We start from the raw sequence: 12,644 nt of genomic DNA, 5'->3' as shown, positions 1-12,644 counted from the left end.
GGTGTCAACCAATTGACATTTTTGATTGGAAGGTACCTTTGATATCCAAATCTAGCATCAAAACCAAACATTCACTTTTTTGCTCGTTTCCTCCCAAAATAAGCACATTTTTTCTAATGTGACCTTTGACCTTTTGACCTTGGTTTCAGATGTAGTTTAATCTCCTGATTCCAAAAAACAAAACGAAAAGTCTGTACAACCATCCTAACTCCGACCAAAAAACTTTGACCCCATATAACTTCGCACATAAAGGTCACAAGGGGTCAACCTATTGACATTTATGATCAGAAGGTACCTTTGACATCTGAAAATAGCATCGAAACTGTAAAAATCCCCAAAACATGAAAAGGTCACCAGAGGTCAAATTGAGGTCAAGGGTCACCCAGATGCGGGTCGACAATTGGATTACATTGAGGCAACTCCCAACCCTAACAGACATTCGTTCTCAAGTTATTGCAAAAATACTAGTTTTTTATCATTAATTGACCTTTGGTGACCTCGGATCACATGACCGTTAAGTTTGAAAATGCTCCCCTAACCAGTTCACAACTTGTCCCAAAATATCAATCTTGTCGCACATTGGCACTGGGAGTTATTGCAGTTTTAATATTTTCGGTTTTTGGACCATTACTGACCTTTGGTGACCTTTGTGGGCACCAAAAACAATAGGGCACACCTTCTCCATATGGCGGATCTATAGTCCAAGTTTGGCCTCAATCCAACATTCCCTTATTGAGATAGAGCGTACCCAAGCAAGTGTCACAGACGCACACACACACACACACACACACACATACGCCAACCTGACTGCATAGGTTCCTTTTGCTAAAGCAAGGAACCAAAAAAAAGGTGGAATTTGGCAGTTGTTTGGAAGGTATGTGCTATGTCTTAGAGAGGGAATGTTGTATTTTACTTACACCTTTGCTGTGGCGATGGATTGAAGGTTTTAACTTTGATTACTTTTCAGCGGTATAATGGTTTCGTATTTGGTGGTGGGTTAATTTAACCACACACGAAAAATACATGATTAAAGGAAAGGGCACCTTCAGAAGTAAACATGTGTTTTCTATTTCAGGTGATGGGTTATTGGTTTTTCGTCACATATTCGGTGGATTGACGTTATTTGCTAAACGATCGCAAATTTTGGCAATTAAACTTTCAATAAATTTGCTAGATGGTTGCAGCTAAATAGGAAGTGGGTAATTGTGCTTACTTGATCCTGATAAATACTTACCTTTTTCGTAAATGGCATATTGAACTTTGGAAAAGCGCCCCCTTAAGCCTTAAAAAAGCCTTCGTAAATACATTAAGGGGGGGTGTTTTTAACTTTTCATTTTCCAAAATAGTCCCCCAGAGCCAAATCTAAATTTCTACCCTGCATTGCAAGTGGTGCACTATATTTCAGCCAAATTTAGCTTGTAAAAATAAAGCGTAATATGCAATGAACTAATTTATTATTATTTAGCAATCATCTTTTAAATAAAGCTCAGGGTTTCATGCCTCAACTTAAAATCAGACATTAGATTGGCCGATGTTTAGTACACAGGGGCGCAGCCAGTATGTAGTTTACGCAGAAAATATGCCTAAAAATAAGCCTATCGTTGATTAACAGACTTTATAGAGCTGCAGCACTTACTCTGCACATGTTACCTTGCTAATTTTGCTAACCTTGCTAACCTTGCTAATTACCTTGCTAATTTTAAATACATTATGTAGTATTGAATTAAGTACTTTAGTGTTTAGTGTTTAGTACACAGGGGCGCAGCCAGTATGTAGTTTACGCAGAAAATATGCCTAAAAATAAGCCTATCGTTGATTAACAGACTTTATAGAGCTGCAGCACTTACTCTGCACATGTTACCTTGCTAATTTTGCTAACCTTGCTAACCTTGCTAATTACCTTGCTAATTTTAAATACATTATGTAGTATTGAATTAAGTACTTTTGTAACTGGTTTGTTTTTTGGGTTTAAAGTGATATCGAATGATGTGTCTCAAGTTACCAAGAGGCCAGGGAACCAAAATGAACACTCAGAAAGGTCTGTTTCCGGCCATCTGTGGGGTTTGTAAAACCAAAAATTTTCTTGTATGCTCCGCGCCAACCGATGGTGGCACTCCGCGCAGATAGTCGTGCCTACAACTTTAAAAACCCTGTCTACGCCCCTGGTACTAATACTGTCGGCAAAATGTAACATCGTGAAAAGTCACAAAAGCATTGACCGATTGTATTTTTAGTTCAATAAAATAATTTCCCCAGAACTTTACCCCTCCCCATAGACCCCTCCCCCAGGACAGGTTGAGTCAAATATTCAGATATTAGCCATTTTAACTCAATGAGAAATTTCTTAGAGGAAACACTCCCACCCACCCACTAAGTATGGTAATGATTGGTCATTCCCATGTTGAGTTATCGTGCATACAAACTTTTCATAACGAAATATTGCTATGCTACCCCCCTCCAAAAATATGCATGATATCAATTGCAACACACATCAGTTGTGAAGACTTTCTACCAATATCATCATACCAAGTTTGACAAAATTACAATAAATAGTAGCCAAGTTATTGCAATTTGGAGTTTTTCACTTTTGACCCGTGACCTCATTAATATTTTTTAACTTTGACCTGGTATAACTTCGCACACGAAGGTCACACGGGGGTCAACCTATTGACATTTATGATCAGAAGGTACCTGTTACATCTGAAAATAGCATTGAAACTGTAAAAATCCCCAAAAACACGTAAAGGTCGCCAGAGGTCAAATTGAGGTCAAGGGTCACCCAGATGCAAGTCGACAATTGGATTACATTGAAGCAACTCCCAACCCTAACAGACAAGTTGTTCTCAAGTTATCGCAAAAATACTAGTTTTTTATCATTAATTGACCTTTGGTGACCTCGGATCACATGACCATTAAGTTTGAAAATATTCCTCTATACCATTTGCAACTTGTCCCAAAAATTCAACCGTGTCATACCTTGGCACTGGGAGTTATTGCACTAAATGTCTGAAGATTAACTTTGACCTCATATAACTTAACACACAAAGGTCACCTTGGGTCAACTTATTGACATTTTTGATTGGTGAGACGTGAATATTGCATCAAACTATAAAAATTCAAACATTTCTTCTTTGCCCATTTTCTCCCCCCAAAATACTAGTTTTTTAACATTAATTGACCTTTGGTGACCTCGGATCAAATGACCGTTACGTTAGAAAATATTCCACTATACCATTTGCAACTAGTCCAAAAATATAAACCGTGTCACACCTTGGAACTGGGAGTTATTGCATTAAATGTCTGAAAATTAACTTTGATCAAGATTGTATAACTTCGCACACGAAGGTCACACGGGTGTCAACTTATTGACATTTTTGATCGGAAGGTACCATTGATATCCAAATCTAGCATCAAAACCAAATATTTCCTTTTTTGCTTGTTTCCTCCCAAAATAGGCACATTTTTTCTAATGTGCCCTTAGACCTTGGTTTCAGATGTAGTTTTATCTCCTGATTCCAAAAAAAACAAAACGACAAGTCTGTACAGCCATTCTAACTCCGACCAAATTTTTTTTACCCCATATAACTTCGCACAAAAAGGTCACACAGGGTCAACCTATTGACATTTATGATCAGAAGGTACCTTTGACATCTGAAAATAGCATAAAAACTGTAAAAATCCCCCAAAACACGTAAAGGTCACCAGAGGTCAAATTGAGGTCAAGGGTCACCCAGATGTGGGTTGACAATTGGATTACATTGAAGCAACTCCCAACCCTAACGGACATTTCGTTCTCAAGTTATCACAAAAATACTAGTTTTTTATCATTAATTGACCTTTGTTGACCTTCAATCACATTACTGTTATATTGGAAACGATCCCTTACCCCATTCACAACTACTCCTAAAATATCAACCATGTCGGACACTGTCAATGGGAGTTATTGCTGTTTTTAATATATTGGTTTTTGGCATCTAACTGACCTTTGGTGACCTTTGCCGGCACCAAAATCAATAGGGTTCATCTAGTCATAGTACTATGGGCCACCCACACACCAAGTATGGTAGTGATCGGTAATTCCCTTGTTGAGTTATTGTGCATACAAGCATCACACACACACAACCAAACAGTGGCAAACACCCACACACATACACGCACACACCCTAACCTAAATACATGGGTTCCTTTGCTTTCAGCAAGGAACCAAAAATTGCCATCAAATCCCCTGAATCGCAGCATGATATAGCAACTTTAGAGTTGCACAACTTGCAAATATATAATAGGAAAGCATTGTAATCATTATTATGTAATGTTTGTACTAGACATAAGGACCTCTAAAAGAATCAAGTACCCTGAAGCAATGGTTTAGGAGCAATTCATCACTAAAAATAGCACATTTTTTAGTGAAAAGTTCAAAAATCAAATATTTTGACACTTTTAAGTTAACCTTACTCCACAAGACAATATTTTTGTAGCCTAATTTTTAATTTCCTATTCTATGGGATAGACTCTATAAGCATCTGTAATAGAAAGGTAGTAGAATGTTAAATTGCTGAGAAATGAGACCTCAAAAGTCAAGAAAATGCCAAAATGCCATGGTGGCGACAAATTGTGGAATTTCAAAGTGTGATAAATCGGCCAATTGTAAAGCAATGCAACTGAAATTTTCAGAATATGCTTATTTCATGGTGGTCCAATCATAAAAAAAAATTGGAAATCTTTGGAGAGGGTGCAGCAACGGAATGACCCTATATAGCAAAATCTTTGAATTTCCTTGAATTTCCTTTATTGCACTATAAGTTACCTCACAATCTTAACACAAGTTGACAGAAATGGTTACATTTCCAAATTCAAAAGGCATATCCCCTTGTTTAGCATCACAGTTTTTATTTTGTTTACCATAATAACAAATCATTTAAAAAATCTATACAGTACGTCTTCTTCCTATTAAGGGCCCCTTCTCATAATGAAGTATTACATGCATACCATCAGTGTACAGGCTATTTTGCTCATGTTTGAATGATGACAAGAAAATTACAAAAAAATTAAATTTTGCGGATAAAATATGGTCCATGTAGGCTATATGCAGAAGGCTATATGCAGTGTTTTTTATCAAACCTATAATTTGCTTTGTCAGCCTGGTTCAACCCACAAGTTGAGACATTTGAAAAGTATGCTGTTTAATGGTGTTGTTTACAACACAGTCAAACTGTTTACTACTAGATCTAATACTGTGAGCATATCTTTTTCTGGATTGAATATGAAAAGCCAGGTTTGAATTAGAGTAAAGTTTACATAGGCCTAGTAGATATTTTGCCTTGCACCAGGTTTAGCCAAGTTTAGTCAAATTGGCTGAGCTCTACACCGAACATACATTTTTTCCAGACTCGGCAATTTGCATTAAACAGCGGTAGGGCCTAGGCCTAACTAAAATTAAGGGGCTGGTTGGAAAAGACTTTTGGATTAATCTAACTGGTACATACCTGCAGCGCGTTTTTCAGCGAGTTTTGCCCGCATTTTGACTTATGTCGCAAAACCGTTTGTAACAATCATAGTGGTATCCATATGTCTGGATGTAGTATAACTTTCCTTAACACATTCTGAATCTGTTTTTGTTAACGTTAGGCCGATCGCCGTCGCGGAATTTCTGGCTATTTCTGCCTCCTTGCAATCAAATTTTGTCCTCTCCAAGCAAATTTCTTAAATCTCTCTGATGAATTACTTGCAAGTTCAATAAATTTTCATTTAGAGCAATCTTTAACGTGCATAATACAGTTTTCTTGAAGCGACTTTCTTCAAACACCTCCACTCCTAGACGCGGCCATTTTGGTCTCCGGAACAATTGCTCTGTTTATATTAACAAACGCTGTGATTGGTTGATTTGCCGAAATTTCGTGTATGCTTCAAGAATGTCGTTCATACGCTATTTCTGATTGGTAGAAAATAGTCTCGTACAATATCGCAAAAGGTCCCGATTTCTACCGATTTTTAAGCATATATAACAGCATCGGAAGTGGGGACAACTGAATATCTATTCAGAATAATATTTTCATATTTATCACTCACATACAATTCCCTTCGTCTTTGTGTTGCACGGAATAAAACGAAATCAAGGGATGAACCATGGCCTATGACGATTACTCACATAGCGGCCCGTCGGCGTGATTTTTTTCCCCAGGATGGTTGTGGGTAATTAACATAAAGTAGGCGTGCCGCTATACTAGCAGATATCCTCAAAAAAGGAAAGGTAAATAGCGCCATTCTAATTGCCGTACAAAAGTTCGCGGGAACTGTGAAAAATATCTTGCAAACGGTGGCGCTAGATACTAAATATTGAAGTGTGTACGTTTCATGTCTGAGCTCAAGGGTGAGTAAATCCAATGATCGTATGTGTGTAAGGAGTACCCCGTTGAGTACAAGAAGCCTATTGTTTTCGGTGGAGGTCAAAGGTCATTTGGTGTCACTAGGGCTGAAATTGCGAAAAACCTTGTAACTACAATATCTCAGGAAGGAAAGGTCGGACAAACTTCATATTTAGGGTGCATGGGTATCCCTTTAAGTCCAAGAACCCTCTTGTTTTTGGTGGAGGTCAGAGGTCACTTAGGGTCAGCAGGGGTGAAATTGCGAAAACCCTGTAACCACGATATCTCAGGAAGGAAAGGTCGGACCAACTTCATAATAAGTGGGCATGGGTATCCTTTGAAGTCCAAGAACCCTATTGTTTTTGGTGGAGGTCAAAGGTCATTTGGGGTCAAATTGCGAAAACCTTGTAATCACGATATCTCAGGAAGGAAAGGTCGGACAAACTTCATAATTAGGGTGCATGGGTATCCCTTTAAGTCCAAGAACCCTATTGTTTTTGGTGGAGGTCAGAGGTCACTTGGGGTCAGCAGGGGTGAAATTGCGAAAACCTTGTAACCACGATATCTCAGGAAGGAAAGGTCGGACCAACTTCATAATTTGTGTGCAGGGGTAACCTTATTAAGTCCAAGAACCCTATTGTTTTATGAGGGGGTCAAAGGTCACATGGGGTCACCAGGGGTGAAATTGCGAAAACCTTGTAACCACGATATCTAAGGAAGGAAAGGTCGGACAAACTTCATAATTTGTGTGCAGGGGTAACCTTAATAAGTCCAAGAACCCTATTGTTTTATGAGGGGGTGAAAGGTCACATGGGGTCACCAGGGGTCAAATTGCGAAAACCTTGTAACCACGATATCTCAGGAAGGAAAGGTCGGACAAACTTCATAATTAGGGTGCATGGGTATCCTTTGAAGTCCAAGAACCCTATTGTTTTTGGTAGAGGTCAAAGGTCATTTGGGGTCACCAGGGTTGAAATTGCGAAAACCTTGTAACCACGATATCTCAGGAAGGAAAGGTCGGACCAACTTCATAATTAGTGCGCATGGGTATCCTTTCAAGTCCAAATACCCTATTGTTTTTGGTAGAGGTCAAAGGTCATTTGGGGTCACCAGGGTTGAATTTGCGAAAACCTTGTAACCACGATATCTCAGGAAGGAAAGATCGGACCAACTTCATAATCATTGCGCATGGGTATCCTTTCAAGTCCAAGAACCCTATTGCATTTGGTGGAGGTCAAAGGTCATTTGGTGTCACCAGGGTTGACTTGCGAAAACCTTGTAACCATCATATCTCAGGAAAGAAAGGTCGGACCAACTTCATAATTAGTGGGCATGAGTATCCTTTGAAGTCCAAGAACCCTATTGTTTTTGGTAGAGGTCAAAGGTCATTTGGGGTCACCAGGGTTGAAATTGCGAAAACCTTGTAACCACGATATCTCAGGAAGGAAAGGTCGGACCAACTTCATAATTAGTGCGCATGGGTATCCTTTCAAGTCCAAGAACCCTATTGTTTTTGGGGTAGGTCAAAGGTCATTTGGGGTCAAATTGCGAAAACCTTGTAACCACGATATCTCAGGAAGGAAAGGTCGGACAAACTTCATAATTAGGGTGCATGGGTATCCTTTCAATTCCAAGAACCCTATTGCATTTGGTGGAGGTCAAAGGTCATTTGGGTTGAAATTGCGAAAACCTTGTAACCATCATATCTCAGGAAAGAAAGGTCGGACCAACTTCATAATTAGTGGGTATGGGTATCCTTTGAAGTCCAAGAACCCTATTGTTTTTGGTAGAGGTCAAAGGTCATTTGGGGTCACCAGGGTTGAATTTGCGAAAACCTTGTAACCACGATATCTCAGGAAGGAAAGATCGGAACAACTTCATAATTATTGCGCATGGGTATCCTTTCAAGTCCAAGAACCCTATTGTTTTTGGTAGAGGTCAAAGGTCATTTGGGGTCAAATTGCGAAAACCTTGTAACCAAGATATCTCAGGAAGGAAAGGTCGGACCAACTTCATAATTAGTGCGCATGGGTATCCTTTCAAGTCCAAATACACTATTGTTTTTGGTAGAGGTCAAAGGTCATTTGGGGTCACCAGGTTAAATTTGCGAAAACCTTGTAACCACGATATCTCAGGAAGGAAAGATCGGACCAACTTCATAATTATTGCGCATGGGTATCCTTTCAAGTCCAAGAACCCTATTACATTTGGTGGAGGTCAAAGGTCATTTGGTGTCACCAGGGTTGACTTGCGAAAACCTTGTAACCATCATATCTCAGGAAGGAAAGGTCGGACCAACTTCATAATTAGTGGGCATTGGTATCCTTTGAAGTCCAAGAACCCTATTGGTTTTGGTGGAGGTCAAAGGTCATTTGGGGTCAAATTGCGAAAACCTTGTAACCACGATATCTCAGGAAGGAAAGATCGGACCAACTTCATATTTAGTGGGCATTTGTATCCTTCGAAGTCCAAGAACCCTATTGGTTTTGGTGGAGGTCAAAGGTCATTTGGGGTCAAATTGCGAAAACCTTGTAACCACGATATCTCAGGAAGGAAAGGTCGGACCAACTTCATAATTAGTGCGCATGGGTATCCTTTCAAGTCCAAATACCCTATTGTTTTTGGTAGAGGTCAAAGGTCATTTGGGGTCACCAGGGTTGAATTTGCGAAAACCTTGTAACCACGATATCTCAGGAAGGAAAGATCGGACCAACTTCATAATTATTGCGCATGGGTATCCTTTCAAGTCCAAGAACCCTATTGTTTTTTGAGGAGGTCAAAGGTCACATAGGGTCACCAGGAGTGAAATTGCGAAAACCTTATAACCACGATAACTCAGGAAGGAAAAATCGGACCAATTTCATAATGAGTGGGCAATGGGTATCCTTTTATATCCAATAACCCTATTGTTTTTGGTGGACGTCAAAGTTCATTTGGGGTCACCAGTGGTGAAATTACAAAAACCTTGTAACCACGATATCTCAGGAAGGAAAGGTCGGACCAACTTTATAATTTGTGTGCAGGAGTATCCTTTGAAGTCCTAGAAACCTATCGTTTTTTGAGGAGGTCAAAGGTCACATAGGGTCACCAGGGGTGAAATTGCGAAAGCCTTGTAACCACGATATCACAGGAAGGAAAAATCGGTCCAACTTCAAAATTAGTGCGAATCGGTATCCTTTCAAGTCCAAGAATTCTATTGTTTTTGGTGGAGGTCAAATGTCATTTGGGGTCACCAGGGGTGAAATTGCGAAAACCTTGTAACCACGATATCTCAGGAAGGGAAGGTCGGACTAATTTTATAGTTGGTGTGTATTTGTGGTGAAATTGTGAAAATCTCGTAACCATCATATCTCAAGTAATAATGTGAGTGAAACCCTTTTTAACATGTTCATTACGTCGTTGTCACTTTCTCTGAAGGAGAACTTGGGCGGACTCACATAGACTAGAAGTATGCCTCCTGAAGGTCGCTCACTCCATCTTTTATACGCCCAAAACATGAGACTTATTGATACTCGTAAAAGATAGATTCATAAACAAATGCAAGTTATGTTGAAGGTAACACATTTTCATCAACATTTTGAAGGCGACTCTTTCTATAGGATTGTCCATATGGAAATATGCTCAACGATTTCCTTGATAGAAGTAAGTATGTATGCTCTTTCCTTGGTAATATATATGATATTGACGAGTTGCACTCTTTGGTGCCATCTCGTCAGAATGACCAAAATTCCAGAAAATTTACGTTTTCACGAGATCTCGTCCAATGCATCAAATTTCTGCAAAATTTACGGCTTGCACGCTTGTCTCGACAAAATGACAGAACACTCGACAAAATGACAGAACTCCAGAACACTGACGTTTTCACGAGATAATGGATCTCGTGCAACGTTTTCATTTTCTACAAATTGACGAGTTGCACACTTTGCTGCCATCTCGAAAAGGTGACAAAAAATCTAAGAAATTTGACGTTTCCACGAGATAACGGCACTCCAAAGCATAAATTTTCTGGCGATTTTTTTGAAGATTTTGCACACTTTGCTTCGCAGAAAAAAAAATTTGGCGAGAAAGCGGATATCGTCCAATGCATCAATTTTCTGCAAATTGCTAGTTGCACACTTTGTTGTGATCTCGCCCAATGCATAAATCTCTGCATAGTGACTAGTTGCACAGTTTGCTGCTATCTCGACAAAATGTCAAAAAATCCAGAAAATTGACGTTTGTACGAGACAGTGTATCTCGTGCAATGCATCAATTTCTTCCACCTTGACGAGTTTGCACTTTGCTGCCATCTCGACAGTGTGACCAAACTTTCGTGTAATGCATTCATTTTCTGCAAATTGACGAGTTGAACACTCTGCTGCTATCTCGAAAAAATCACATAAACCGCAGAAATTTGACGTCTGTACGAGATAATGAATCTCGGGCAATGTTTTCATTTTCCGCAAATAAACGAATTGCACACTGCTGCTATCCCGTCAAAATCCGTCGTAGCGGATATCGTCCAAAGCATCAATTATCTGCACACTTCGCACATTTACGACTTGCACGCTATGACGAGATCTCGTCCAATGCATCAACTTTCTGCATATTCACGAGTTTAATGACCAAATTTCCAGAAAATTGAGGTTTTCACGAGATAACAAATCTCCTTCAATGCATCAATTTATGCACATTAATGAGTTGCACGCTCTAACGAGATCTCGACAAATGCATCAATATTTTGCAACATGGCGAATGCATCAATATTCTGCAACATTTCCAGAAAATTGAGGTTTTCACGAGATAACAAATCTCGTCCAATGCATAAAGTTTCTGCAAATTCACGATTTGCACCCTTTGACGAGATCTCGACAAATGCATCAAAATTCTGCAAATTGACGAGTTGCACATTTTGCCGCCATATCGACAAATGAAAAAATTCCAGAAAATTGAGGTTTTCACGAGATAACAAATCTCGTCTAATGCATCAATTTTATGCACATTAATGAGTTGCACGCTCTGAAGAGATCTTGTCCAATGCATCAACTATGTGCACATTCACGAGTTGCATCAATGCATCAATATTCTGCAACATGGCGAATGCATCAATATTCTGCAAAATGTGCAACCGCACATTTTGCTGCCATCTCGACAAATGCATCAATATTCTGCAAATTTACGAGATGCACATTTTGCTGCCATATCGACAAATGACCAAATTCCCAGAAAATTGAGGTTTACACGAGATAAGAAATCTCGTCTAATGCATCAATTTTATGCACATTAATGAGTTGCACGCTCTGAAGAGATCTCGTCCAATGCATCAACTGTCTGCACATTCACGAGTTGCACCCTTTGACGAGATCTCGACAAATGCATCAATATTCTGCAACATGGCGAGTTGCACATTTTGCTGCCATCTCTACAAATGACCTAATTTCCAGAAAATTGAGGTCTATACGAGATAACAAATCTCGTCCAATGCATCAATTTTATGCACATTCACGAGTTGCACTCTTTGACGAGATCTCGACAAATGCATTAATATTCTGCAAATTGACGAGTTGCACATTTACTGCCATCTCTACAAATGACCAAATTTCCAGAAAATTGAGGTTTTTACGAGATAACAAATCTCCTTCAATGCATCAATTTTATGCACATTAATGAGTTGCACGCTCTGACGATATCTCGTCCAATGCATAAAGTTTCTGCAAATTCACGATTTGCACCCTTTGACGAGATCTCGACAAATGCATCAAAATTCTGCAAATTTACGAGATGCACACTTTGCTGCCATCTCTACAAATGACCAAAATTCCAGAAAATTGAGGTTTTCACGAGATAAGAAATCTCCTTCAATGCATCAATTTTATGCACATTAATGAGTTGCACGCTCTGAAGAGATCTCGTCCAATGCATCAACTGTCTGCACATTCACGAGTTGCACCCTTTGACGAGATCTCGACAAATGCATCAATATTCTGCAACATGGCGAGTTGCACATTTTGCTGCCATCTCTACAAATGACCTAATTTCCAGAAAATTGAGGTCTTCACGAGATAACAAATCTCGTCCAATGCATCAATTTTCTGCACATTATCGACTTGCACGCTCTGACGAGATATCGTTCAATGCATCAAATTTTCGAACATTTATGAGTTGCACGCTCTGAAGAGATCTCGTCCAATGCATCAATTTTATGCACATTCACGAGTTGCACCCTTTGACGAGATCTCGACAAATGCATTACTATTCTGCAAATTGACGAGTTGCACATTTTACTGCCATCTCTACAAATGA

The 12,644-nt window shown here is 39.3% G+C and overlaps 1 protein-coding gene across 12 annotated transcripts in view; it reads right to left on the bottom strand.

Moving 5' to 3' along the window:
• Positions 1-6,041, bottom strand: part of LOC139969384 (uncharacterized) — a 99,624-nt gene extending 93,583 nt beyond the window's left edge. For 9 of the 12 annotated variants that reach the window (XM_071974280.1, XM_071974283.1, XM_071974286.1 and 6 more), the window contains exon 1: positions 5,484-6,040. The gene's annotated coding sequence lies outside the window, so the exon portion shown is untranslated. Of the gene's footprint in view, positions 1-5,483 lie in introns of all 12 variants that reach the window. The other 3 variants (XM_071974295.1, XM_071974296.1, XM_071974297.1) reach the window with 3 other exon arrangements.
• Between the last annotated feature and the right edge of the window lie 6,603 nt (positions 6,042-12,644).

This window comes from Apostichopus japonicus, chromosome 7 (genome assembly GCF_037975245.1).
Source record: "Apostichopus japonicus isolate 1M-3 chromosome 7, ASM3797524v1, whole genome shotgun sequence".
Taxonomy (NCBI): domain Eukaryota; kingdom Metazoa; phylum Echinodermata; class Holothuroidea; order Aspidochirotida; family Stichopodidae; genus Apostichopus; species Apostichopus japonicus.
Note: the sequence above shows the minus strand (reverse complement) of the source record. Positions and strands in the feature narration are given on the sequence as shown.